At 40.0% G+C, this 27,558-nt stretch overlaps 1 long non-coding RNA gene across 3 annotated transcripts; it reads left to right on the forward strand.

Annotated features, from left to right (window-relative positions):
* The first annotated feature begins 1,982 nt into the window (after positions 1-1,982).
* LOC309840644 lies at positions 1,983-27,128 on the forward strand. Of its 3 annotated transcripts, XR_014298730.1 has the most exons (4): positions 1,983-2,111; positions 2,750-2,842; positions 13,056-13,239; positions 26,542-27,128. It is a non-coding gene; the product is annotated as an uncharacterized lncRNA (long non-coding RNA). The 3 variants fall into 3 exon arrangements; XR_014298731.1 differs by lacking the exons at positions 1,983-2,111; positions 2,750-2,842 and adding an exon at positions 6,593-6,683; XR_014298732.1 differs by lacking the exons at positions 1,983-2,111; positions 2,750-2,842 and adding an exon at positions 9,519-9,585.
* The last annotated feature ends 430 nt before the right edge of the window (positions 27,129-27,558 follow it).

Below are 27,558 nucleotides of genomic sequence, written 5' to 3' on the forward strand. Positions count from 1 at the left end.
GTGTAATTCCAATCAAAATCCCAGTGAGTTATGTTGTGGATAAAGGGATTCCCAAGTTTATATGCGAAGGCAAAAGAACCAGGATAGTCAACACAATACTGAAAGAGAACAAAGAACATTGACACTATCTAACTTCAAGACTTACTATAAAGCCACAGTAATTAAGACACTGGCAGAAGAATAAACAAATACATCAGTGGAATAGGACAGAAATCTCAGAAACAGATCCATCCAAATAGAGTCTTTGACAAAGAAGCAAAGGCAAATCAATGGAGAAAGGATAGTCTTTTAACAAACAGGCCTGGAACAACTGGTCATCCACATGCAAAAACATGAATCTAAATGCAAACCTTAAAAAAAACAAAATGCAAACCTTACACCTTTCACAAAAATTAACTCAAAATGGATCACTGACTTAAATATGGTACACAAAGCTATACAACTTCTAGAAGGTAACATAGGAGCACTAAAACTCAGAATGCCCTAGGCAAACTGGGAAAAGCATCCCATCAGTTAAAAGTGACTTAGATAAAGAATAGGACTTGATGGCACAAATAAGTTATATGATTCAGACATTCATGTATCTACTGTTCCTTTGTCAACTTTCCTTAAGCCCATTCCATGGCCTCATGGGGAATTTTCTGTCTATGTTCCACATGTTTTACTGACTCCAGCCAGTAATGTACTATAGGAGCAAAAGAGCCCAGTTTTGTAGAAGTCTGTTTTTTTCCCCAACCATTCTGATGCTTGCTCAAGGTTGTACACGGGTTTAACAACATTAACAACATGGGGCCCCTCCCCCATTCAAGACTGAACTACCTGGAAGAACTACCTGAACTACCTGATCACATCTGGAAGCCCAACTTGCCAACAGCAAAGGCAAGTGCAATACCCTAAGAGTACCAACCAGCCACCTGGTAACAAGTTGATTTCAATCTTTCAGTTATTGACAGAACAAATTTTCTCACTTGAGTAGTCATTCTGGGTATGGATTAGCTTTTCTTCTCAAATGCTTCTGCCAACCCCGTCACCTATGGACTTATAGAATGCCTTATTTGTCATCACGGTATCTCACATTTCATTACTTTTATCCAAGGAAATAACTATTGCCAGCAGAGGGGATGAAGCTATGGGCTCTAGCTTATAGTATTCACTGTTTTTGTTGTGGGATCATGTTGCCTACTATTCAGAAATAGCTGGCTTTGTAGGGTAGTAGAATGGTCCAGTTACATTAGTTGGGAAATAGTACTTTTGGAGGTTGGATGCTATTCTACAATGTGGAACATGTGCTAATCTAGCAACCAATATACAATTCTGTTTATCTTATAGCTAGAATACACAGTGCTAGAAGTTAAGGAGGTAAAGTGTGAATTGCTCCTTTTACTACCCAAAAAAGCTCAACATATTTTTCTTTCCATCTTTATATATTTGGTCTCTGCTTATTTTAGAGCGCTTAATGCATAAAGAAAGAATGTTTTTGTTAGGAGACAATGCAATAGTTCCATTGAATTGGAAGTTGAGATTGTCACCTGGCAATGTTGGTCTCCTCACGTCACTGATCTAATGTACAAAGAAGGGTGTGACTGTGGTGGCTGAGGTGGTTGATCCTAATTTCCAAGAGAAAATTAGATTGCTGCTGCACAATGGGGCAAAGAGAACTGTCTGGAAATCAGGGTACTCTCTAGGTGCACTATTGTGACCCAAAAAAGTCAGGACTGCTAAAGCTTCAGACCCTTTAAAAATGAAGGTTTGGGTTATTTCACAAGCTTGTGAACCTTGATCAATTGAGGTGATAGCTGAAGGAAAGAGGAACAAGTCAGTGAAATAACAAAGTGTAAAACTCAGCTATGGCATTGAGATCATTTATAGAAATGAGAATTATAGAAGATAGTATTCTACCCCTTGCTTCTATGTGTATTTTTGTATATGTTAACTATTTTCCTTACTCTTTTTCTCTATTATTTTACATAGGAATTGCCTATTTGGGATTAACCTGACAAATTGATATTTAGATTACAAGATATGCAGGTGGAATTTGACCAACTAAAACAGAAGTTAACCTCATCCTGGGATGGATATGGTGGCTGTTGGGATCTGTCTCTCCTTTTCAGGTGACAGTGTCTTCCTTTCTATAAATGTTAGTTGCGTCTTGTTAGGAGGTAGTCTGAAGTTGTTACTGTTGTTATATGGAAGTTTAGTTATGGGTAAAGGAGTATGACTGATACTAAATAGGCTAAGAGTTATATGGTGCATCTCTTTTACTTATCTCTTGTCTTATAGACCTAAGCCCACTATTCTATATTCTGTTCTGAGATGTTGGGGGTGGGACTCCGCAAAATACTTTTCCCAGAGTTCCTTGCTAGCTGGCTTCCTGCAGTTAGGTGGTGTCAATGCGAGACACTGGTGGGAAGATGGAAAGAGAGAAGAGAGGGATAGGACGTCCTGCTTTCAGCTCCTGTTGGTGTCCTTCCAGCATCAGGGGACAGCATTTTATGACACTCCTAGTACCAGCTGTACCATGTCCCCTCAGTTTGAACACCAGCTATGTGAAGGCCACTCCTCCACAACCCCAAATTCTGGTAATCCTATCTATTCCCCTTGGTTTTTTCAGTCCCAAGGATGGCCTGCTGCTTCCTTAGGTTACTAATATTTGGCTTCCCTCGCATGTCCCTTTTGGCTCTTTCATTCAGTTTTCCAACATCACTATAAGCAACTCCTTATATTAAATTCCTGTGTTTAAATTTCCTAGGGTGATTTGTTTTTTCATGATGTGGCCCTGGCTGATGTAAAAAGGATCCAATGGGGAGAGGTGTTTCCTAGTATTAAGAACCGAGTAGGAAAGGTAAGTGGATGATCACAGCAGGCCAACATGAGATAACCATGAATGGCTCGGACATTTTACAAATGAAGATTTGGGTTACCTTACCAAATAAATAACACTGACTAGGTAAGGTGCTAACCAAAGCAAAAGGATCATGGAACATGGAAGAAGGTCATTATAAATACCAACTATTGCCTAGTGACCACTTAGAGAAATGAGAATTGTGGTCGTTATGCATATTGCTTTGTCATGAATAAACTTGTATTTATTAGCCGATTTCCTTTATTCCACTCTTCTTTTCTGTTACTACTTTATATAAGGCATATTGGTGGTGCTTAATTTTATAATTTGGTTCATTAGATTATCAAGATGAGATTGTGGCTGAGGAAGAGAAAAAGATTGTCATCACTAGATGAATACTGAGAGTGGTGGGGCTTTGGGTGTAAACCCTTTTTTTGGATAGAGAATAAGTGCATGTTCATTTGTATGAGGGGTAGCTATATTACATTATGTTATATTGTAGTTGCTATTTTGTTGATTGGAGATTTAAACATGGTAGAAACTTGTGTGTCAATATTATGTCCACAAAGGGGTGGAATGCACTATACGCTGTTTACTGGAATTTAGCAGTTGTTTCTACCTCTTCTATGTTCTCAGCCTCTCCTTATATTGCAGATTTTGGAAAGGTAAAAACTTCATTTCACAGACTCACTTGTTAGTAGAATCCTGAATGTAATTTAGGCTTTTCCAATGAGGCACATTTGTGTTAGATTTGGAAGATGGAAGACAGATGGAGGCCATTCTTATTGGGCAGTGGCAGCTGACGTATGGACTTCAGCTGGCAAGAGTTTTTGCAGCAGCCAGATTCCACGTCCTATTGTTCAGCCAACAGCTGTGTGACAGCTGTATTTGTTTCCTTGTTTTCTGAACTTTGGGTAGCAGAAATAATTTCCTGACTATGAACCCTAGTGGTGTTGTGACCTTAATGTGTAGTACTGGCTCCTTGACTTCAAGCCTTGTAATGCCCTTTAAAAAAATATTTATTTATTTATGTATGTATGTATGTTTTATTTAAGAGTGAGTGCATGAGCGGTGGGGAGGGACAAAGGAGAGGGAGAGAATCCTTGAGCAGATTCCCCACTGGGCATGGAACTCAACACAGGGCTCTATCCCAGGACCGTGAAATCATGAATGACCTGAGCTGAAACCAAGAGTTGGCTGCTCAACCAATGGAGCCACCCACGTATTCCCCATTTTAATGATTTTTAAAAAACAGTTAGCTTATAGTACACCGGAATCACCAGAGAATAAATCCTTGAACTTGAACATACATCAGTAGCAATCTACAGTGAAATACAAAGAAAACGAAGGAAATAAAACAGAGCATCTGGAGATACAGGGCAATAAAAAAAATAAGTCTAGCCCATTTGTGATTAGAGTCCAACAAGGAAAAGAAAGAAATCAGAAGAAATATTTGAAGAGATAATGGTTAAGAAATTTCTACCTCTAATTTCTGTTCATCAAGTAAACTACCTTCAACTCTTAGCTATTTCTCCTTCACTGTCCCAGTACATTTTTCATTAATATGCTTAAAATATGTTTATTTTGCAGTTAGAGATATTTTTAACAGATTTATTGAGATATAATTCACATGCCATAGAATTCTTCCATTTAAAGTGTGTGATTCAATGATTTTTGGTGTATTTACAGTGAGTATCACCATATCAATTTTGATCCTTTTTATTAGTTCAAAAAGAAATCCCACATGCCTTAGCCTTCTCCCCTTCTATTAGGGTTTTCCAGAGAAACAGAATGAATAAGAGGTGTTTCTGTGTTTCTGTGTGTGTGTGTGTGTTTTTACAAAATTGGTTCACACGGTTTTGAGGGTTCACAGATCTGGTTTGCTGGGATGAGCAGCAAGCTGAAAATTTCAGCAGGAGTCATTGTTGAGGTCTTGAGTTCAGAGACATTCTGGAGGCAGAGTTCTTTCCTTGTAATTGTAATGTCATTGTAAATGACTTCAGTGTATTCTTTTAAGAACTTCAGTAGATTGGGGGTGCCTGGGTGGCTCAGTGGGTTAAAGCCTCTGCCTTCAGCTCAGGTCATGGTCCCAGAGTCCTGGGATCGAGCCCCATATCGGGCTCTCTGCTCAGCGTGAGCCTGCTCCCCCCCACCACCCCCCGCCTGCCTCTCTGCCTACTTGTGATTTCTATCTGTCAAATAAATAAATAAATCTTTAAAAAAAAAAAAAAAAAGAACTTCAGTAGATTGGGTCAGGCCCACTTACATTATAGAGGGTAAACTGCTTTATTTTACTCAAAGTCTACCGATTTAAATGTTGAACACATCTTAAAATGCCTTTAGAGCAACATCTAGACTTTCACCAAGCAACCAGGTACTATAACCTAGCCAAGTTGACACATGGACTTGTGATAATGAGATACAAATGTGGATTCCTTGTAACAAATGTACCACTCTGGTAAATGATATTAATAGTAGGAGGCTGGGGAGAGAGGGAGTGTATGGAAATGCTTTGTATCTTTTTTCTAATGAGCAAAGGGTTTAAGTAAACATATCTCCAAAGAACATATACAAATGTACAATAATCATATAAAAATGCTAAACATCATTAGCCATTAAGGAAATACAAACCAAGACTCTAATGAGATACCACTTAACACTCACAGAATGGCTATAATCCAGAAGATAGAAAATAAGTATTTTTGGTGAGGATGTAGGAGAATTTGAGCTCTGATATATAGCTGGGGTGGCGGGGAATGTAAAGGAGTATAGCTGCTTTGGAAAACAGTCTGGCAATTCCTCAAACTACTTCCTCAGAGTTACCATACATTCCAATAAATTTAGTCGCTTTTGGGGTCACTTGGTAAAGGTAGCACACCCAAATGAGAAATAGGTTGACTCCAAAATCACAAAAGGCACACTAGGCATTATGCCTGTATTTTTGTTGTACAAGTGACCAGATACAGCACTTTCTCCTTAATCTAAGAAGGAATAGCTGTACATGTCCCAAACCATTGGACCTCTAGAAATTTCACTGAGGTAGAAGGCCTCTGAATTTTTGTTGGGTTAATTTACCACTCTCTGACACACAAATATATGACCAATAAGTCTAGAGATGTCACTCCTTCGCCTAGTAGATTTAATCAGCATATTGTCATCTCAGTATAATGGATGCAGTGTGATATATTGTAGAAGAGAAAGATGGTCAGAGTCCCTGCACACTAAATTATGATACATGGCTGGACATTTAGTATACCTCTGAGGTAAGATGGTAAAGGTATATTGCTGGTCTTGCCAGCTGAAAGTAAACTGCTTCTTGTCCTAATTCAGAGATTAAGTATAGTATACGGAGATATGTATGGGTGCCAAGTTGACAAGGGATGGCTGACAATGGTTAATATCATGTGTCAACAAATGTAAAGAGGTGCTCACTCTCTCATACTTAGGATTACTTGTATGAACTGAGAGTGAGTACCTCCTTCAATTTTGTGCCCTGAGCACTTTGCTCGCCTCACCCATGTCCAGGCCTACTCCTCCTACCTCCAACGTCTCCAATTCCTTCCTAGTTCTATGTGTATGTTCAGGTCAGAAAAGAGGCCCCCATGATCCAGTAGCTATCCCTTTCAGACATTGTCCCCAGGACTTTGGGAGGGTGGAAATAGCCAACCACGTATATATAAGTCGAGCCACCTCCATCTGCCCAAACTTATCTCCAGTCCTCCAACTCTGTTCTCTTTCTCTTTTAAGGAACATTTCAAATCCAAGGGCCCTGTGAACCCAGTGGTTCTGCCCTGATCTGACCTGCTTCCTCCTTCCCACTCAAAGCACTACTAGCATGCGGGTAAGCTGATCCCATTCCCTGTCCTCCCAGCTGGCGTACCTGTACAAAGGTGGAAGGGACCAGCCTAGGGAAGCCATAGAGCAGTATTTGGAGCTAAATAATAGCTAATAAAGAGACTTATGGTAGAGGTTTGGAAATGGGTAGGGTCTATTTGTGTTGGACTGAGTTGGGCTCCTATCTAGCCCAGGAGTGGAGACCCCATCCTTTGTAGGCAAGACTTCAGAGCCTCAGTTTCCTGCCCCATACATTGGAGTTTAGTCCATAGCAATAACTCTTTAGCAGGAACATGTATGCAGAAAAATGAGTTTAGAACCTTAAATCTCTTTCTTTCTCTACCCAGTTCTTGGCCCAGATCCTCACTTCCATGTGGAGGTCACTAAGTCCAGAGAAATCCAATTAGAGTGCAAGTCTGAAGGCTTGTTCCTTCAGCCAAAGGTCCAGTGAATGGGCTTGCAGGGAGGGAAAATTCCAGGTGTGACTGAGTCTCAGATCCAGAACAAAAGTGTGCTGTTCCATGTAACAACATCACTGCTCCTCAGAGAACCTTCTCAGAAAAATCTAACATCTTCTATCTGGAACCCAGTATTGAATCAGAAAAAGGAAGAACAATTGTCCATAGCTGGGCAGTTTTCTCTTTCCTCTCACTGTGCCCCCCAAAATGGGCTTTTATGCTCATACGCCTGACAGTGGCAACTCTAACCTGCTACCTTGGGTTTGGCTGAATTTTTCTCATGTTAGATTTAGATTATGTATTTTAGGCAGGAATATCTCAGAAATAATTCTGTATTCTTAATGTATTCCATCTCAGTAGAGTGATTTCAATTTCTCCCATTACTGATAATGTTTATTTTGATCATTTGACTAATGTGGTAACTTCCAAGCTTTTTTACTGCGTAAATTTATTCTTTTTTTTTTTTAAGATTTTATTTATTTCACAGGGAGAGAGAGATCACAAGTAGGCAGAGAGGCAAGCAGAGAGAGAGGGGGAAGCAGGCTCTCTGCTGAGCAGAGAGCCCAATGCGGGGCTCGATCCCAGGACCCTGGGATCCTGACCTGAGCTGAAAGCAGAGGCGTAACCCACTGAGCCACCCAGGCACCCCTAAATTTACTCTTTTCTAAGTTATATATAATACATACTTTGTGGGGAGATACTTTAAAGTTATGTAAATTTTCAATTTCTTACCAGACTTTTAATTTATCCATTTATCTAAATATATCTGTTTGGACTCATTGTTTTCAGTTTTATTCAATGGTTTATAAACCATTATGATCATTATTAATCTTGATGCTCAAATTGTTTTCTGTTTGGTCAGTGGGAACCCCTTCAAGCTTGCTTCTGGGTCCTTTCGACAGATCTCCATTCGTTCATGGAGCATTTCCTTTCCCTGGCACAAAGAGATATTCTAGACTTATTTTATTTTCCCTCCTCAATACTAGAATCAACTAATTTTATCCAAGGAGTCTGAGTGCAAAGTATGTTTATTGCTATTGGCCTGTGGCTGCTCCCAGTTCCTCCCAGTAGACAGGATTAGGGAACTCACATTTATGTCTATATTTATTTTTATATTTATCTACATGTATTAAAACCCATAAGTTTACATCAAAGCCTCCAGTTCTAATCCAATACCACGGGGCTACTTTTAGTCCCGCTCCCCTTTAAATACTTGAAACTCTCTTCTCTGACAGTAAGAATCCTGGCTCTCGATCCTTAATATATTTAATTTTGATCAGTCCCCCTATATAAAACCAATTTCTCATCTCTGTCTTTTCTCCTTGTCCTACATGAATGCCTTTCTCAGTCCTCTCCAATATTCTCTGCTGAGCCTTTCATCCATATGGATGCCTTCTTCTCTTATTTGAGCTCTGAGATGTCATACCCCATTCCTCACTGTGCTCTGGCTCTGACACTCAACAGGGAGCTCCCTTCCATGGACCCCTCCCCGCTTCCATACATCAGACTGACAAATGGGTTGATATGTCTTCACTGCTTGGGGATGGAGGCACCTTACAGGGGGCCACTTCAGTTCTTCTACACCCCACTCTGTCCCACTACCTGCACAGATGTTGACTCTGTTCTGCCTCTCCTGGCTGCCTTAGAACTAAATTATTCAGGACAAGAAAAGTAGGGCAAGAAAGAGATAGGAAGAAGGAATGGGAGAGGAAAGAATGCTGTGATTCTCCCTCCTCTTTTTATTCAGTAGATCCGTTAGTGTATTAATCATAGATAAATTCCTGGTCTGAAAATTCCAGTATCCCTGCCATCTATGAGTCTGGTTCTGTTGCCTGCTCTGTCTCTTCAAACTCTTTTTGCCTTTTAGTATGCCTTGTAAATTTTCTTGATAGTTGAACATTATGTACTGGGTAAAAGGAAGTACATATGACTCAGTAATGGGGTGGTGAGGTGTGGGGAGTGGGGAAGCATTTTATAGACCTTTGATTAGGGTTCAGTCTTTCTGTGGACTATGAACTTTGCAAGTGCTTTTCAGGGTTGTTGTTGTTGTTGTTGTTGTTGTTGTTGTTGTTGTTTTCCCCTCCCCTCAAGTGGGACAAGATGGCTTGTGTGAGCTGGAGTCCGATATTTCCCTTTCTCCAGGGAGGTCAGGCTCTGCTTAGTTTTTCCTGAGGGCAGACCTGGTTCAGAACAGAATGCTCTGGCATAGTTCAAGGTGGTTCTTTTTCTCCTGACCTTGCTAGAAGCACAAGGGGAATTTTTCTTCATTATTTACTTTGAGAACTGGTAGAGCTCCAGGAACTGAAACGTACAAAATTTGGGGGAATCCCATGATGACCGGGTCCCCTGAAGTTTTTATTTCTCGGGTTTCTACACTGAGTCCCCAGCATGTTGCAATCACAGTTCAGTTTATCTTACTACAGCACTGGTCCCATGGATGTTTCTGCTCTAGTAAGTTAGATTCTCTGTATTTGCCTTTCCTTCCAGTTTTGGGGGTTTGCCCTGTGACCTTATTTTTCTCATGGATTTAAGAAGAGTTGTTGATCTTTCAGATTCACCTTTTTTACTTATTTGAATGGGGTAGCAACTCCTTATACTTAGGACACAGAAATCTCTTAGCTTTCTGTTTATAGCTCTTAGTGAAATTATTTGGTTTCTAAAACAATAAATCTAATTATTTTCCCAAAATGATGTATTTTAAATATGTGAAGAAAGCTATTATGTTGTTTCTAATTTTCCTTGGGCTAGCATCCTCCTTTCCTTGTCTCACATTCCTTTGTTTTTTTCTTCTTCCTTATCTTCCTTTCCCTCCTCTTTCTTTTATTCCCTTGTCAAATAGTTATTAAACGTCTACCTGTCATACTTCCTATTAGGCACTGAGAATAACTTCTTTCCTTTCCTCAGAAGAATTATGCACTGGTAGTAGAAAAAAAAGCAAATAAGATTTTATAAATGTTCTAAATCTTACAGAAGTATACCTCCTTCTGTGTTTTGATTTTGATCACCATTGCTTCCCTACTCATTTTCCTTCAGATAAGCTATAACGTAGTAACGTTCTCCTTAATTTGTAATCTGGCTACAGTCAAATCTGTGCAGATTCAGAAAATTCTCTTATCTCTCTCTTTAAGCTAAATACCTATTGAATAATTTAATGTTTGCTTATGACTGGGACAGTGTGTTTGACTGATGCCACATGTAAAAGTTGGACTGATCTAATATGTATTTTCTAATGGGTATTTACTCCATTGCTAAATGTCAAAATGTGGTCAGGGCACACAATCCACACAGGATGGCATAGCCTTTTTGGAGTCTGGAGATCTTTAACGGAAAGTGAATGAAACTTTTTGTTTATTCTGATGCGAGTGTAGACCCTAGTCACCATCAAGGCTCACAGTGGCCAAGGTCCATCTTAGAATTTATTCAGATAGGCAGAAGTTTTATTATGAATCTAGAATTTCACGGTGTGGAGAGCCCATGATTTAAATTGGTTGACGTGACTCATTAGCAGTAGATGGACAAAAATAAAAAAATACTATTTACTGAGTCACCATTGTTACTATTGAAAATGAATATATGCACAGATTTATTTTTTTCAAAATTCTCAAGGTGGCTTTGAATCACCTAATGCAGAATCCTAAAAAAATTAAATTGATGGCTTAGATTTCAAATGAAAAAGTAGGTTTCAGAAAGAGAGCATATAACTTCTTAAAAAGGAAGTTTTGCCTTTTCTATACAGCTTTGCAACTGAAAATCTGTGTTTGGATTCCAGTGACCCTGAACAATAAGGGTGGAAGTGGGCCTTTATTTATTTCACATTGCCTTTCAGGTTTCTCTTTAAATTCCCTGTGATGAGTGACTGTCGTTTTTTGATGGTCAAACGATGCTTAACGATGAAAACAAGAGAAGGCCTTGACTAGGGTAGTGAAGCCTGTAACATACTCACAAGCAGATTCTATATAAAGATTTGAAAGCACGGAGGATAGGGAAGCCTGTTAAGAAGCATTCCCAGCCCACAGCAGCTTAGTGGAGAAAAGCTAAGATCACCATATGGTTAATCTATCTGCCAAAGCACAGTGGCTTTTGCTTCTTGTACCTGACAGTTATTGGAAACTGTAACATTCCAGGATGTGTTAGTAGACCTTCTCTCTCACCACGCAAGAAGTTATGTAACTCAGAAAAAGAAGTCGAAGAGAAGGTTCTCTGGAGCACTAAGGCATACTTGTGGAAATCTCAGACGTGAAAGAGAGACTACTGAGTCGGATGTCAAAGCACGAGACTTAAATATGTAACTCCGAGCTGTAGTGGGAAGAGGAGCAATTGGATTCCTCCCAGAGAAATTTCTTATTCCTGAAAGAGAGCAGAAAAACGGAAAAGAATGGTTCTTGGTCCTTTGATTGTTCCAAGAATGAAGGAGAAATCCTGGTCTTAAAATACTTTAAACATATTAAACAAACAAACAACACTTCTTGTGGCATATTCCTTCTCAAAATGAGATCATTCCTTTGCACCATTTCAGAGCTCGAGACATACTTTGCGATGGTGAACAGAAAGCACCACTATCTCAAGCCCGCATTCTGAGCTTTTATGTCTCAGTGCCTGTCACAAGGAAGCTTCCTGGACATTTTAAACTTTTTAAAAACTTCAGTTCAATAAAAATGAAGATTTTCCTTTTAGGTCACCATTTCTTCTGGCAGACTGAGTCTAAAATGCACTTTATTTCCCTTTAATTTAACAGCTCCAGCAGCTTTTCCAGTTAAATCGACTGTTCATTATTGAGCCCCATTTATGAAGGGGCTGTGCAGTGCAGTTTAATGAATCCTTGGCACAAAGCTCCCTTTCAGGACTGGGAAAGAATAGGGGCTGTTCAGGCCCTGTAGGGCTGTATGTCAAAGCCAGTCCATAATGCCTGTCAGCCAAGGGCAGAAATTCCCACTGATATAAGAATGTGCAAGAAATCAACTTTCACCACCGATGAGCAGATTAAGACACGATCAGGAAATGAGACTGTAGGTTTAGAACAGTGACACCTGTTTGAACAGAGGGATTTTCCCATCCCTTGATCACTGTGTGCCTGGAGTGGGGGCTGGTAGAAGCAGCCACACAGCCGAGGCCTCAAAGCCTTCCAGAGTCTTCTGAGAGGGGAAGGAAAGACCAAAAGACCTTTGTGGGTAGGGGCACCTTTGGGCTAGGTCTTGTGCTAAGTACTTTCACATTTTTTTTTTTTTCTACTTTAATCCTCATAAGAAGCCTCTGAGGATTATTTACATATAGCAGGAAAGGAAACTAAGGCTCACGGGGATTTCATTTCTGGTTCAAGGTTACACTGCTAATTAGCCACCAAATGGCAATGAGAGGATGGAAGTTAAGCCTTCTGGCTCTCAATCGTGTGTCTTTTCTAGTGCTCTGGAGTGAGGCTCATCAGTAGATTTGGTCCTTTGGACATAGCCAAGTTTTCTGGTCATTAGGAATAGTTAAAAAATTTTAATTTCATGGGATTTACACTGATTGCCTACTAGGTGCCAGGCAGATGTGACATACATTGGGATTTCAGGCAGATGAACCACAGCATGGAAGTTTGAGGAATGGGCGTTATGGGCTTCCTTGAGTGCTAGACAGGCCTGGGTTTGGATCCTAGCTCCGATGATACATAACTTGCATACCTTTCAGATCTGGGAAACCTTGGGAAGGTCCCTCTCACTAAGCCTAGGCTCTGCTGCTCTTTCCTCACCTCTCCCCCAGCCACCCAGTGGTCAAGGGATGGTGGTTCTGGTGACACTGGTATGCTGACTACTCTCCTAAGGCTAACATGGTCCAGATGATTTCTGCAGAAAGGAGTCCAGGATGCCTTTGTGTAGATACCGTGAGATCCCTTAATTATCAAAATGGCTGTGCAGATTGTTTGTGTTTGTTTATTATTATAGGCAGGCTCTAAACCCAGCGTGGAGCCCAAGGCAAGGCTTGATCCCAGGACCCTGAGATTGAGACCTGAGGTGAGATCAAGAGTCAGACGGTTAACCCACTGAGCACCCAGATGCCTCATATGGGTTGGTTTTCTTTCAACATCATGGAGCAGATCAAGCCTGATGAAGTATAATTTTTAAAAAGGTAAAATCATAACTCCCAGGCAAATATAAAAGAACCACATGTAAAAGAGTCTATTTAACTCATGAATTAGCAAAGGAACCATTAAAGATGTTATGATTGGTTCAAATAACATTTAAAAAGTCAGGTATATACTATTGCAATATTAGGGTAAGTTTACTGGCTTACATGAGAACTGAGCTATAAATCTTTGTGATTCCATGAATAGAAATTATTTGCATATCTACTAGGCAAAACTCTACCAGGTAATAAGAAATTTTACTGAATCTGGAATCTTCAACTATTGGCAAATGGTGAGAAAAATTAAATTCATTACTCTAGACAATCTCTGGGTGGTCTTTGTGCCTGCATAACACTGAAAGAATGCGAGACACACTTTTAAGCCTCATTTCTAAGTTTTTCATGATTCTGATAAGCCTTATATCTTATAGACAAGTAAATCTGGACCCACCTAGAGAGAGGAAATGATTTCCCCACATAATAGTGAGTCTTTGGCAAAGCCAGAACTAAAACCCAGGTCTCTTCTCTTTCTAAAAGTGTTGTCCCACTTTACTATTGTGGAACGACATTAACAACCCTCTCCTCCACTGGAGACCAGAGAAGGAAAGGACTCGAACCTTTCAGATTGCAAAGAGTGAAAAGGCACGTGTTTTCTAGGGCTGCTTTTAAATTAAGATCATTTAAATTTTGGAACAGGAAATAAATGCTAACTGATCCATTTTATTAAGATACAAACTAAGAAGTTTATTTTGGGGTTTACTTCTTACTAAGAGCACTGAGGTAGTTTGGTTCCTCAGATAGGGATCCCTGGAAACAGACTTGAAATGGAGTTATGTGCTGAAGGCTTATTGAGGGAAGACTCTCTTCCCCATCCGTAGGGAAGAAAGGAAGTCAAGGTTGGGCAGAAGCGGACCTGCTATCAGCCTCAGCTGATCTTTTGGAAAGCTCTGGATCTAGGGTGGTCCTTCACACTTGACTCAAATTGAAGCGCAGTGGTGGGAGGGGCGGGGTTATCATTAGTTTCTGGTACACCTGGGAAAGAATATGACCTTGGGCAAGGCAGTTTCCCTCAGCTGTGGGCAATGCTTGGTGAGAGGTGTCAGCCATTAGCAGGCAGTAAAGTCAGCAGCTGGGGGATGGGTTCATCAGTTCCCAGAAGCGATCTGGGCATGGGATCATGATTTCCACTATGTCTGATTTCTATTACAAGGTCAGCTGTAGTAAAAAGATTTTGACTCAAGGGCCAAAACTGATGCATTACTAATGTCAAGAGTACTATGCTAAGAAATTTCTAAGCTCATCTGGGCTGGGTGGAAGGAATGTGAGGATTGATTAGTGATGTCTGTAGGACAGTGATTGATGATGTCTTGATTCCTCTTGCATTTAATGCTGGTATAGGGTAGAGTGACAACACCATGCAATCTCCCTAGAACCATCTTGGTTTATGTCTTTGCTTCCAGTGCAATTTTTAATAACTAATGCTACTTTTTATTCTCAAAAATGTACTTCCTTGGAAAATCAATGTTATGGTCATCCTAAGAAAGTTCTCAATCTTGCCATTCCTGCCTCTCCCTTCTGAAAAGTGCTCCCCTCTCTCTGGACCCTATTTGGGACAAATAGCCTACTATCATCAGTATGTTTAGACTTTCAAAAACTGGTAGAGAGGGTTTTCTGTAGCAACTTCTGCTTCTGCTTAGCAACACAAAACTCTCCTGAGGCACAGGTACAAACATCCTAGCAACCTTTTTAGAATAGGCAAAGAGTTGGTAGAGGATGGAGATGTGAGGCATAGCACAGGGAGAATAAAACAAATTACAACCACGGAAAATTATTCTGCTACATGGTAGAGCAGAACTTTGTAGATATAGCTGCGATCTGGCCTGGCTAAAGGCATGTTGAACCTGCATTTAAAATCAGAGTTTTTTTAAAAATGTTTTTTTAAGATTTATTTATTTAGAAACAGCTGGTTGGCTTAGGTCATGATCCCAGATTCCTGGGATCAAGTACCACATTGGGCTTCTTGCTCAGCAGGGAGCTGCTGTCTGCCGCTCCCCCCTGCTTGTGTGCTCTCTTTCTCTCTGACAAATAAATAAAGTTTAAAAAAAATTTTATTTATTTATTTGAGAGAGAGCATGTGCAGCAGGGGCAGAGGAGGAGGCAGAGGGATAGGGAGAGAGAATCTCGAGCAGAATGTACTAAGTGCAGAGCCTGATGCAAGTCTCAATCTCAGGACCCTGAGATCACAACGTGAGCAGAAATCAAGAGTCAGATGCTTAGCAACTGCACCACCCAGGTGCCCCTAAAATCAGAGCTTCTTAAGTCTGGAAGGGAATGGAGAGATCATCTATCCATTTTATAGATGGGAGATAGGCCAAGGTTACACTCTAAGTATTTGTAAAGCTGGGATCAAGACACTGGTTCCTTAAATCTTTTCTCTAGGGCTTCTTCTACTGGACCAGCTTCTGTTCGCTGAGGAGAATTTATCGGAGTCTGTAGCAGTGACAACAACATGGAGGCAGCAATTTGGCCTCGGATAAAAGAGAAAGATCGCTCTCAGACCTGGGATGACTTGGCACAGGGACTGGCAAGAAAAATTGCTGTATGCAAGAGCATAGGCATTATTTTTTCTTTGTAAACAGAGCATGGCATCAGGTTGGGGGCCAAAGTCTTCTCTGGTGCCAGGAAAGTGACAAACGCTAAAAACTGCTACCACGGACAAGGCAGTGTGCCACATGCCATGGAACACAAGGATAAATAAGTTCCTCTGCTCGAAAATCCCCAGTGGTTCTCTCTGTTTTCATCAGATCAAGTCTAAGCTCCTCTGCACAGGCATCTGAGGCACGCTTTTTGATCTTATCTCCCTCTGCTCTCTGCCTCACACCTTATATTCCAGCTGCATGGTGCCTTGCAGTTTTATACCTCCATGTCCTGTCCCATGAGGACTCTTTTAGGATGCTCTTCCCCCCACCTTCTTGAAGAATTATAGTTACCGAAACTCCTTGTCCTTTATGGCACAACTCAATGGCGTCTTCTTTATGGAGCCTTCTTCCCCTTCTTTGCTCCAGTAATCATCTGCTTGTGCCTCTATGCAAACACTGTCCTTAGGACAGATGGCATTTCTCCATGCCTAGAGCATGGTGTACCTAGGATACTGCGGGTGCTCAGCAAATGCCTGCTGAATGAATAAACTGACATGACAGTTGGACTCAGATAAATCATTGGGAATGTGGCTGTCTTCTTAGGACCAGGACTTAATTATGTGTCTTTTGGTGCTTAGGATGGCGCCTAGCACATAGTGGGTCCCAAAAGCTATTTCCTGAGTGACAGGGCTAGTCAAGTACACCAATAGCGGATCCCCAGCAGACTGGGCATGGGGATGGTATTTTTAGATTTGAAGCTAAACGCTGTCCATATCAGCTCTTTGACTATTGGCAGGCTACCTAAGCTCTGTGACTTTAGGTGCCTTCAGTAAAATGGGCATGATATTAACTATCTGAGAGGGTTATTGTGAACAATGAACAAGGAACAATGAAGGTCCCTGCTATGCTTCAGATATACAGTTGATGGCTCATAAATGCTTGGTGAGTGAATGGATGAATGAAGAAAAAGGTGCTATCAAAGACATTGAGGTAAAGTATCAGGAAAGCAGGAGGGAAGGAGATAGAGCAGCCTGAATGGGTGGTAACAAAAACCTGGGCGGCCTTTTTGAGAAAGTTAACATTCGAAAGCAGAATAGGTTTCAGAAAGGGCAATGGGATTAGTGATACCCTGGTTCTGCCATAGAGAAATATAATCTAGTGTGCTCTCTGCCACCCCAAATAATATGCCTGATGAAAGTCACTTTAATAATGATGAGGAAAGACCAAGCATAATGTAGTAAAACAAGCCTTAATTAAGAGAACCTTAATTCAGGTTCTCTTTTTGTAAAAGTGATTTTGAGGAGTTGGGGGAGGGAGATTGAAAGGTAGGTATGGAATTCGAAGACTTGAAATCTCCCCCTTAATTCATTTCCTCCTTGATGCTGTCAGGAAATGCTTTCCAGAAAGAACAGACAGGTTTAATGCAATTACGTTGTGTTGGCCCTCCCCAGCTTGGCCATGTGCTAGGCAACTCCAGCTGGCCTCACACAAGAGAAAACAAACTTCAGCTGCCCCGTAGGCCATTGTTTTAGCACTGTGCAGAGAGGGGTTCCAGCGGCTGATCCGAGCTGCTTAAGCTGTTTAATTGAATGAATTCAACCTCATATAATAGGATCTAGGTCTTTAAGCATTTCTGTCTGGCATACCGGATATTGGGCTGAGGGCTGCTCAAGTTACTCAGGCTTGCTGAGACCCTGAGTGTCTCTGGTGTCCACACTCGCCACATTCTGGTGTAAACCTCGGTCGACTCAGGCGAGCCTTATGTTGTGCCCTGATGGATATGCTCCACACTGATCCAACGTAAGTCTCTAAGAGGGGTATGCACAATCAGGTACTTAAATGAAGTCTGAACAAAAGAAGATTCCACATTCAGGGGCTTGTTAATTTTTCTCACTTTTTTTTTTTTTATAACAGGAATCAGCACACATACATGCCACCCATTTTTTAAAGATATAATTTATATGCCACAAAAATTCACCCTTTTGAAGTACATGATTCAGTGGGTTTTAGTATATTAAACAAAGCTATGCAACCATCACCACTAATTCCAGAACATTTTTATCATCCCAAAAAGAAAACCCGTGGCCATTAATACACATCACCAATTTTAAGTAAATGAAATGAAGTTTTAAAAAATGAAGAAACAGCTTTAAAAAGTAATAAAAAGGTAGGGGAATGGGGTAACTGGGTGATGGATATTAAGGAGGGCCCTGGGTATTATATAGGACTGATGAATCACTGATCTCTACCTCTGAAACTAATAATACATTATATTAATTTTTTATAAAGTAATGAACTCATATGCAGACTTTCACCGATGTGACTTTATCCAGATCATTAACAGATTCCTTCAGCTATAGGGTCAGATTCTAATACTAGGTAATTTTTAAAATTCTCTATTTACCCTAAATTAAAAAATTCTAACTCCCAATTATAGCTTATTGGGAATGACAGCCAATGTTTGTTGGTTCTGTTAGAGAGTTCTGGATATTTGAATCAAACAAGGCATCTTCTCCATTATAAGTGGGGGTTTTTGGGTGTTGGGCAGAGATCCCTCCATCTCAGTAAGTGTAGATGCCTAGGCAGCTCCGGGGGTAGATTAAAATTGGTCTAAACAAAGGAAGGTAATATCCTTTTCCTTGGTCATTGAGTAGTATAAGGGTAAGCATATAATCTAGTTTTGGCTAATGAGATGTTTTTCTGGGAAGGGCTTCCCTTTATGTATAAAATCATAAGGCCTTCTGAGGAAAAGGCCCTTTGCCCTTTTCGAATAGTGGTGTGATTTGGAAATGAATCAGCTGTTTTGCAACCGTGAAGCACCCACGTTAAGGATGACAACTGACACCTTAGGAAAAAGGGAGCAGAGGAATAAGTCTGGGATCACAGTGGTAACAACAGCGGAACCGGTGCAGAAATCTGCTCACATTAGGATCTCTTTCTCTTATCTAACTATCTATCTATCTATCATCTACCTCCCTATCTACCTATTTAGTTTTCTATGACTATCAGCCCAATTGTAAAGACCTAGAGATTACAAAAAGATTTTTAACTCAACATCCCATAAGATGTTAATTTTACAACTATAACATACTTGAATATTTTAATTTGTGAAATAACGGTGCATGGACTTCCAGTTTTAATTTTAGCTGCATTTAGTTCTAGAAAGTACTTTTCAATACTCCATTGCAGTATGTTGATATAGTTTTGAAATATTTCTCCAAAATGAGCTTTAATTTCTTTCTTGGGTAAGTGAAGAAAATCATCACCTAAAAGGGAAAAATCAGGCTGCTTTAAACCACAGTTTTATTTCTAAAAATTCTGTTATCTTATTCTCAACATAAAATAGTCTTGATATCTCAGCTTGAAATTACTGATTAGGCCTGGCTATTCAGGATATTGAAAATGTTGCCAAGGTAAGGCACTTGAGAAATATCGTTGCACATTATAGTATAATAATTTCTATTTGGAATAAAGTTTTTGTGAAAAGCTCATGTAGAATTACTTTTTAAATTTAGATTTTAATGTGTTATTAAAATAATATGTGCATGGTTTATAAAGGAAAAATATTACTACAATTTTCTTCTCATTATCCCTATTTCCAACCCTCACTTTAAACATTCTTTTTATTTTTTTTTAATATCTTATTTATTTATTTGACAGAGATCACAAGTAGGCAGAGAGAGGGGGGAAGCAGGCTCCCTGCTCAGCAGAGAGCCCGATGCGAGGCTCAATCCCAGGACCCTGGGATCATGACCTGAGCTGAAGGCAGAGGCTTTAACCCACTGAGCCACCCAGGCACCCCTAAACATTCTTTTTAAAGATTTTATTTATTTATTTGAGAGGGAGAGCGAGGAAGAGAGAGAGTGAGCATAAGCAAGGTGAGGGGCAGAGGGAGAAGCAGGCTCTCTGCTGAGCAGAGCCTGATGCGGGGCTCCATCCGGGGATTCCAGGATCATGACCTCAGTTGAAGGCAGATGCTTAATGACTGAGCCACCCAGGTGCCCTCTCACTTTAAACATTCAAAAACTATTTCTTCTTTCTATTTTTACCCACATATTTCAAAACAGTCTTATGTGACAGACAGGGAGATGCACTGCCCAGATCCCTCTCCAGGAAAGGACTCATTGCCTAGCTGATGCCAGTATGGTGAGCTGGCAGTGTTCAGGGGTTAGCTTGCTCAGGCTTCTTCCTCTTCTTAGCTGATCATACTCAGACGGAGGTGACCCCTTCAGATGACGACTGCACAGAGTGCTGATGCAAAGGCCTAGTTACTTCTGCCTAGTGTATTTCTCCTTTCATGAGTCGTCTTAGCAGCAGACATCTCCTGCAGGTTTGCAGAAACTTCTGTCAGATCACCAAACTGTCTGAGGCCCTTCCTGCTGGGCTTGGCTTCCTCTTTGCTTTCCTTTCAGAGGTCTCAGATCTGCATTGGAGTCTGATGGCTCCCCTTGTCCAGTTCTGCTTTCTCTTCCTTTTATCTTTTGTGTTGCCCCTCAAAAGGCACCTTCCCTGAAACTATTGCTTACAGAACACTTACACCTTTTCCACCTGTGGGGTGCTACCCCTCTAAGTTTCCCAGTCCTCTCATATAGTTCCAGCACAAAGTTGGGTTAAATTCATTTTCAATGATGATTCTATGATTATATAAATATTCTTCCCAGTTCATGTATATTTTACTGAAATTTCTTGTGCAGTTTTCTGTTTTACCTGAAGTTAATGACTGCCTTCTTTGGTGGTGGGAGGGGTAACTTAGTTTTCTATGTACATTTCACTACTTCTTCCCTAAATGCAGTAACAGAAGGATAACAGCTTCTTAAATTTAGAATGCTTTCGATTGCAAGTAGCATCACGCCCAACTAAGAGTAGAAGAGGTTTATTGTCTCAGTCTTATTTTTAAATTTTTATTATTTATTTGAGACAGAGACAGAGGGAGAGGAAGAAGAAGCAGCAGATCCCGGTCGAGCAGAGAGCCCCGAGATCAAGACCTGAGCCAAAGGCAGATGCTTAACCTACTGAGTCACCAAGGCGCCCCTATTATTTCACTCTTTTTTTTTTTTTTTTTAATTTATTTGTCAGAGAGAGAGCGAGCGAGAGTGAGCACAGGCAGATAGAGTGGAAGGCAGAGTCAGAGGGAGAAGCAGGCTCCCCGCGGAGCAAGGAGCCCGATGCGGGACTCGATCCCAGGACGCCGGGATCATGACCCGAGCCGAAGGCAGCTGTTTAACCAACTGAGCCACCCAGGCGTCCCTATTATCTCACTCTTAAAGAAGACTGTATGTTTAAAAAAAAAAAAAAAAAGGCGGGGGAGGGGGGAGGTGGCAGGTGGCTCAGTTAGCTAAGCATCTGCCTTCAATTCAGTCATGATCCAGGGGTTCTGGGATTGAGTTCTGCACTGGGCTCCTTGTCCAGTGGGGAGTCTGCTTCTCCTTCTGCTCCTCCCCCCCTTGTGCGCTCTCTCTCTCTGTCTCAAAAATGAATAAATAAAATCTTAAAATTAAAAAAGAAGTCTATAGATTGGAGTTCGAGGATTGATTAATTCAGTGACATTATAATGTCATTGAGGATCCAGGTGCTTTTCACATTTCTGGTCTGCCAACCTCACTCAGCAGGTTGATTTTTGCTTTTTAGGCTTTCCCCCCTCATGGTTCTAAGATGTCTGCCTATAGCTCCAAGTATCCCTTATATATGAACAAAGGCAGGGTGGGGAACATTTCTTCCTCTCTTTCTATTCTCTCCTTTTATCTGTCTTTTTATACGTAGGTAAAGGGGGACTCTCTAGAATTCTAAGAGTAGTTTCTCCTAATGTCCCATTGGCCAAGATTGGATCTCAAGCCATGCTATAGTTGAAAGGGAGAGGCAATCGTCTGTCATACTCAGCTTCCGCAGGAGTAAGTAGGCTCTGTCAGCTAAGAATAGGTGTGGGGTATTGAAAGGAGCGAAGGTATCTGCCACCTCCCACCATCATGGTCAAAACCCTAAGTATATTGATCACTTTCATTTATTTTTCTTGTAGTCATCCCCTCCTTCTCCAGAAATTCTCCATTCTCCTTTTTCAATTTGGACAAATTATCATCACTTGGCCTGCTCTGTGTTTATTATTGTGATACTTCTCTTGGTTATCATCCAGGGAATTCCATTTGATTCTATCTCATGATGGATCCCCTGTTTTCTGGATACTCTTTTCTTCTATCTTTTTCATGAAGCACATTATTCAGTGATTCCCTGAGAAAAGTTTCTTGAGGGACTATAATACTTGAGGGACTGTAATACTATAAGGTATTACATGTCTGAATATGTTGCTGTTGTACACTCATGCTTGAGTGATCACTGGGTTTGGTATAGAATTCTAAGTAGGAAATCATTTTCTCTAAGATTTTTAAGGTCATTGCTCTGTTGTTTTCCAGGTTTCAGTGTTATTAATGAGAGGTTTGATTTTTTTTTTAAATTTTTTTTGGGGGGGAAAGAGAGTGAGAGTGCAAACAGTGAAGGGGGGTGGTGCAGAGGGAGAGGCAAGAGAATCTTAAACAGACTCTGCAGGCTCAGCACAGAGCTTAGTGTGGGGCTGGATCTCACAACCATGAAATCATGACCTGAGCTGAAATCACAAAACCTTAACTGACTGAGCCACCCAGGAGACTCTAGGTCTGATGTTATTCTGATTCCATTTTTATTTTTATTTTTTGTACATGATGTTTATTTTTCCCTAGGGTCCTTTATTCTTTGATATTCTAAAAATCTGTAATGTGCTTTGGTGTGGGTCTTTCTTTTCATGAAGTTTGCTAGGCATTTAGTTGGTTCTTTTAATTTGGAAATGCATATCTTTCAGTTCTAAAAAATTTCCTTGTTTTATTTATTTAATTATTTAATTTATTTTTTCAGTGTTCCAAGATTCATTGTTTCTGCACCACACCCCGTGCTCCATGCAATACGTGCCTTCCTGAATACGCACCACCAGGCTCACCTAACCTCCCACCTTCCTCCCCTACTTCTTGTTTTATTTCTTTGATACTACTTTCTTCTCCATTTTGTCTATTCTCTGTTCTGAAATTCCTTTAGGCTCAATGTTGAACATCTCTTTGGCTTTTGTTCTCTCTAGGAGATTTCCTCAACTTTATCTTCCAATCGTTCTATTGACTTTTTAAAATGTATTACCACAAATTTCTAAGAGCTTGTCCTTGTTTTTGATTCCTTTCCCTTTTTTTGGTATCATTAACTCTTGATTCATGATTCCAGTATTTTCTCATATCTTTAACCTTATTTTATATCTTTTAATTATAATTTATATGGAAGTTTTCCTTTATTCTTTGCATTGTCAGTTTCCTCTAGGATTCTCATTCCCCACAGCTTTTTGTTCTTGTTTTTGTTTTGTTTGTCTCTGCCATCCATGTTGAAGACATTGCCAAAATATTTGATGAACATTGGATGACAATTCGTTTTTAAGAGTGGATACCTAAAAAGCTTATTGGAAATCTATCCAATTTTTTTCATGTGCTATTAACCCTTCAGAGAAGAGTACTCCAATTTTTCTGACTGAGGAGTAGATAACCTGCTGCAAACATTCTGAAACCAACTTAAAATGTTGAGAGTCATTATTCATAACGTGGGGCTTCATTTAATCCCTCATTGTTCACTCTCCATTGCACAGGGAATCCCCTAGACTGGAAACATACTGGGTCCAAATCCATAGGAAATAAAAACCTTGTTTCCAAATCCAATTAGAAGAGAGGTTGTTTTGTGACTGCATGAGATTGGGAAAGGATCTTAGAAACTAACTGCTTCTTACACAGGCTTTCAGCCAATTCCTATTTTCAGTCTCCCTTCTCACTCATGCTTTCTCAAAATCGGAAGCTTTACTGGGTCCTGTGGCCCAAATCAGCTAGTTTCCAAATTTCTTCTTCCTTTTTCTTTCCTTTTGCAGTGTTTTATAAATTATTCCACTCGGAGATACATTAATGCCAGCATATACATTTTATATTTTCATTTGCCTTGTTCACTATATATAATAAAACAATGTTCTTTATATTTTTCTCACTAATTTAGTACTACAAAAACTTCTTTGATGCCATTGATCTACTTTCACAGATTTGAGATCCAGACATGTACTATATTAACGAAGAGAATGAAAATATAACTAACAAAAACTGTAATGTGTAAATCACATAAAAATGAAGTGAAAAGCACACCTGTTAACCGAACGGTCACATAATTTAGCTGGAACAAACATATGCAGTCCTTGTAATACATGTGTAACCACTAGGATATGATTATAAGGAATAAATTGTGATTTCTATGAAAGTCATAATTAATTTTTAATTTAAAATTTATGGAATATGTACACAGAATAGCTTCAGCTTTTTCCCTTGAAATCAACTGGGGATCAGCTGAGCAATCATTGATGACAAGCAGGGAGTGGAGGGTACAGTTTAGGAAACATCAACTTAGTGATCGTCTAGGGTAGGAGAATCTAATGTTGATTTTAGGTATGTACTATTTGCTGCCCTGGTTTAGCAATATCTTGGACAGCTAATAGCATTTTTTAAAAAAGTGGACAAAGAGAGACTAGTAGGATGCTTCCCTGTTTGCAGAGTGTTTTCATACCCTTTATCACATTTGAAGTGGGCAAGGCAGAAATTATCTTCCTCAAGAAATATTTCCAAGGTGCTCAATTAGAATGAAGGCTTTCTGTTTAGTTACTTTGTTAGGATTTACTGGTGTGTGGGGCTGTTCTTCCACAGTGAGCTATTATTTAGCAAATAGCCAATGAAACTTGTTTCCTAATAAACCATCCCAAAATTTACTGGCTTAAAACCAAAACTTATTATTTCATAACAGTTGTATTGGTTGGCAATATGAATGGTTCTTTTGCAGGTGTTTCCTGGAACCATTCCTGTGACTTTAGTTGTCTGATGATTTGACTGGGTTTGGAGGGTGCAGAATGGCCTCACTGGCATGTCTCGCAGTAGTGCTGGCTGTCCTCAGGGGTAACTTGATTAGCCTGGGATTGTTCACAGTGTAGGGCCTCAGGGTTCCAAGAATATGAAAGCGGAAACTGCCAAATCTCTTAAGTTGGAAATTACAAAGGCTGGAACATGTGTACTGTCTCGAGTACAGATTCAAAGGTGTAGAGAAATAAACTATGGGAAGAGTTCCAGTATCATACTGCAAAGGGGGTTGGATCCAGGGATCAGTGATTCACTGGGGCCATTCTTCCCCCCCACCCCTTTTATTAAGTAGATTGGGAAGTGGAGACCTGACATGAGATCAAGAGGCAGACACTTAACCCACCTGTCCAGGCACCCTGGGGCCATTCTTATAATAATCCACCAACAACTATTGCATATGAAGATTGTTCACTCCATTTTACATTTTCCTCTTCATGAGAACCCTTGAAAGAAATACCTAACTGGCTCTAGTACGAAGGATCCTTCTATTTTTCCTAAGCAATTCATAAGTATACTGGGATTATGAAAGGAGCCCCAGACCAGTAGTTAGTAAATCTTGGTTTTATATTGAAGCTATTCATTGTAGCACTGTGTGTAATATAAAAGGCCTGGAAAAACCCCAGCTAAGTTAATCATAAGAACACTGTTTAAATAAACTGAGGAGATCCACTCAGTGAAATATTAGACAACTGTAAAAGAAAATAAAGGAAGATATATTATTGTTGAGTGAAAGAAACAAGGTAGAGGAAAGCATATATAATAAAAATATGATTATCTAACAAAGATTAAACCCAAACAAAACAACAATAATGATTACTTATAGGAAGAGGGGAGAAAATAGGATAGAGGGGCTACAGTGGAAGCTAGCCTTCCCTGAATATTTCTTTGGTGTCATTTTAACTTTGAAACCATGTAAGTTTTTGAAAATGATGAAACAAAGATTTATAAAGTGATTTTTATATAAAGCAAAGTAAAACAAATGAACCTACCTTTTTATTGAATTGGTGGCCTAGCCACATAGGATTTTTGTTTTTTTAAATTTTATTTATTTGTCAGCTCTCACTCGTGAGAGGGGGGAGCAGCAAGCAAAGGGAAAAGCAGGTTCCCCGCTGAGCAAGGAACCTGACGTGGAACTTGATCCCAGGACCCCAGGATCCTAACTGGAGTCAAAGGCAGACACTTAAGCCACTGAGCCACCCAGGCATCCCCACACAGGAATTTTTTTTTTAAGATTTTATTTATTTATTTGACAGACAGAGATCACAAGTAGACAGACAGGCACGCAGGTGGGGAGGGGGAAGCATGCTCCCCGCTGAGCAGAGAGCCCGATGCAGGGCTCTATCCCAGAACCCTGGGACCATGACCTGAGCCAAAGGCAGAGGCTTAACCCACTGAGCCACCCAGGTGCCCCCCACCCCACATAGGATTTTTTTTAGGTGAATTTAAAACATAGTAATTGGACTGTTCCTCACTAGTGGGATATGTTTGGAGGATAAAAGGATGGCAAAAAAAAAAAAAAAAAAAAAAAGAAGAAGAAGAAGAAGGAAAAAGAATTGTTTGTAGTAATTATGTTATTAGTAAGAATATTGGCATTGTTATTATGAAAGTATTATACATATTGTAGCAGTATTCTATTGTTCTATTCTATTGTTGTGAATGCATACTACAGAATAAAAAAAGAACATGAATCTGATCAAGAATCAACATCTACTTCCCATTTATAGGAAACAAGGGCCAGAGAAACATGTTAAATGACATTGTAGAAATGGATGCAACTAAGTAAATTAGAATGTGGGAGAGATGACAAGACAATGACCAATTTCTTCAATAAACCAATTGCAGAGAAGACCAAAAAATGGAGGCAATAAAGATGAAAAGAGATCAAGAAGTGTACCAAACCAATTCTTTGCTATTTCTTCCATTAAGGGTTGGATTCTAATTTTCCCCCAACTTGAATCTGAGCTGGCCTTAGTGACTAGCTTGACCAGTAGAATATCGTGAAAATGACATCCTGGGAGTTCTGGGACTATTTCATAAAAAGCCTGGGAATTGCCAGATGGGGCCACTTGCAGCATTGTCTCTGCGATTCCTGAGCCTCCATGTAGGAAGTCTGAGTACTCTTCGATCGGTATGTTGCAGAGGCCAGAACATGCAGGCACAGGAGCAGTCATGTGAAGGACACCATCTTGGATCCTCCAGACCAGCCATAGTCGAAGTGGAATGGACCAGAAGGACCAGTCAGCCAAGGATTGCTCAAATTACTAATCCTCAATATGGTGTGATGCAATAAAATGTTGTTTGTTTTTAGTTACTCAGTTTTGGAGTAGTTTGCGCTACAATTATAGATAACCAGAATAACATCTAATATTTTAAGATGGACATTAAGATCTAGTGTTAATAGAATGTTTGTTTCTAGGAGATTGTAGGGGGTTTGTAGGAGGAAAGGATGAGAAAGAAAACAAGAAGTACTTTTTGGGTGTGCACAATTTGTGAGATAATGTTATTTCATGATGAAAATGATAATGTAGTAAATACTGTGGTGAAACAGAGGAATTGATTTATTTTACTTGAGGTTTCAAAAATAGCTATAGGAAATCGGTAAGGGGGGAGAAGAGAGAAAGAGGAGAGATGCATAATTATTTTTCCCTTTATGAATGTGCATTCCTGACATCTCTGAGGACTAAGATTGTCCTGCAGGGAGTATGATTAAAGTTACAAAGAGGGAAACAAAATAAGTAAAT

This window comes from Mustela nivalis, assembly GCF_964662115.1.
Source record: "Mustela nivalis genome assembly, chromosome: 9".
Taxonomy (NCBI): Eukaryota; Metazoa; Chordata; class Mammalia; order Carnivora; family Mustelidae; genus Mustela; species Mustela nivalis.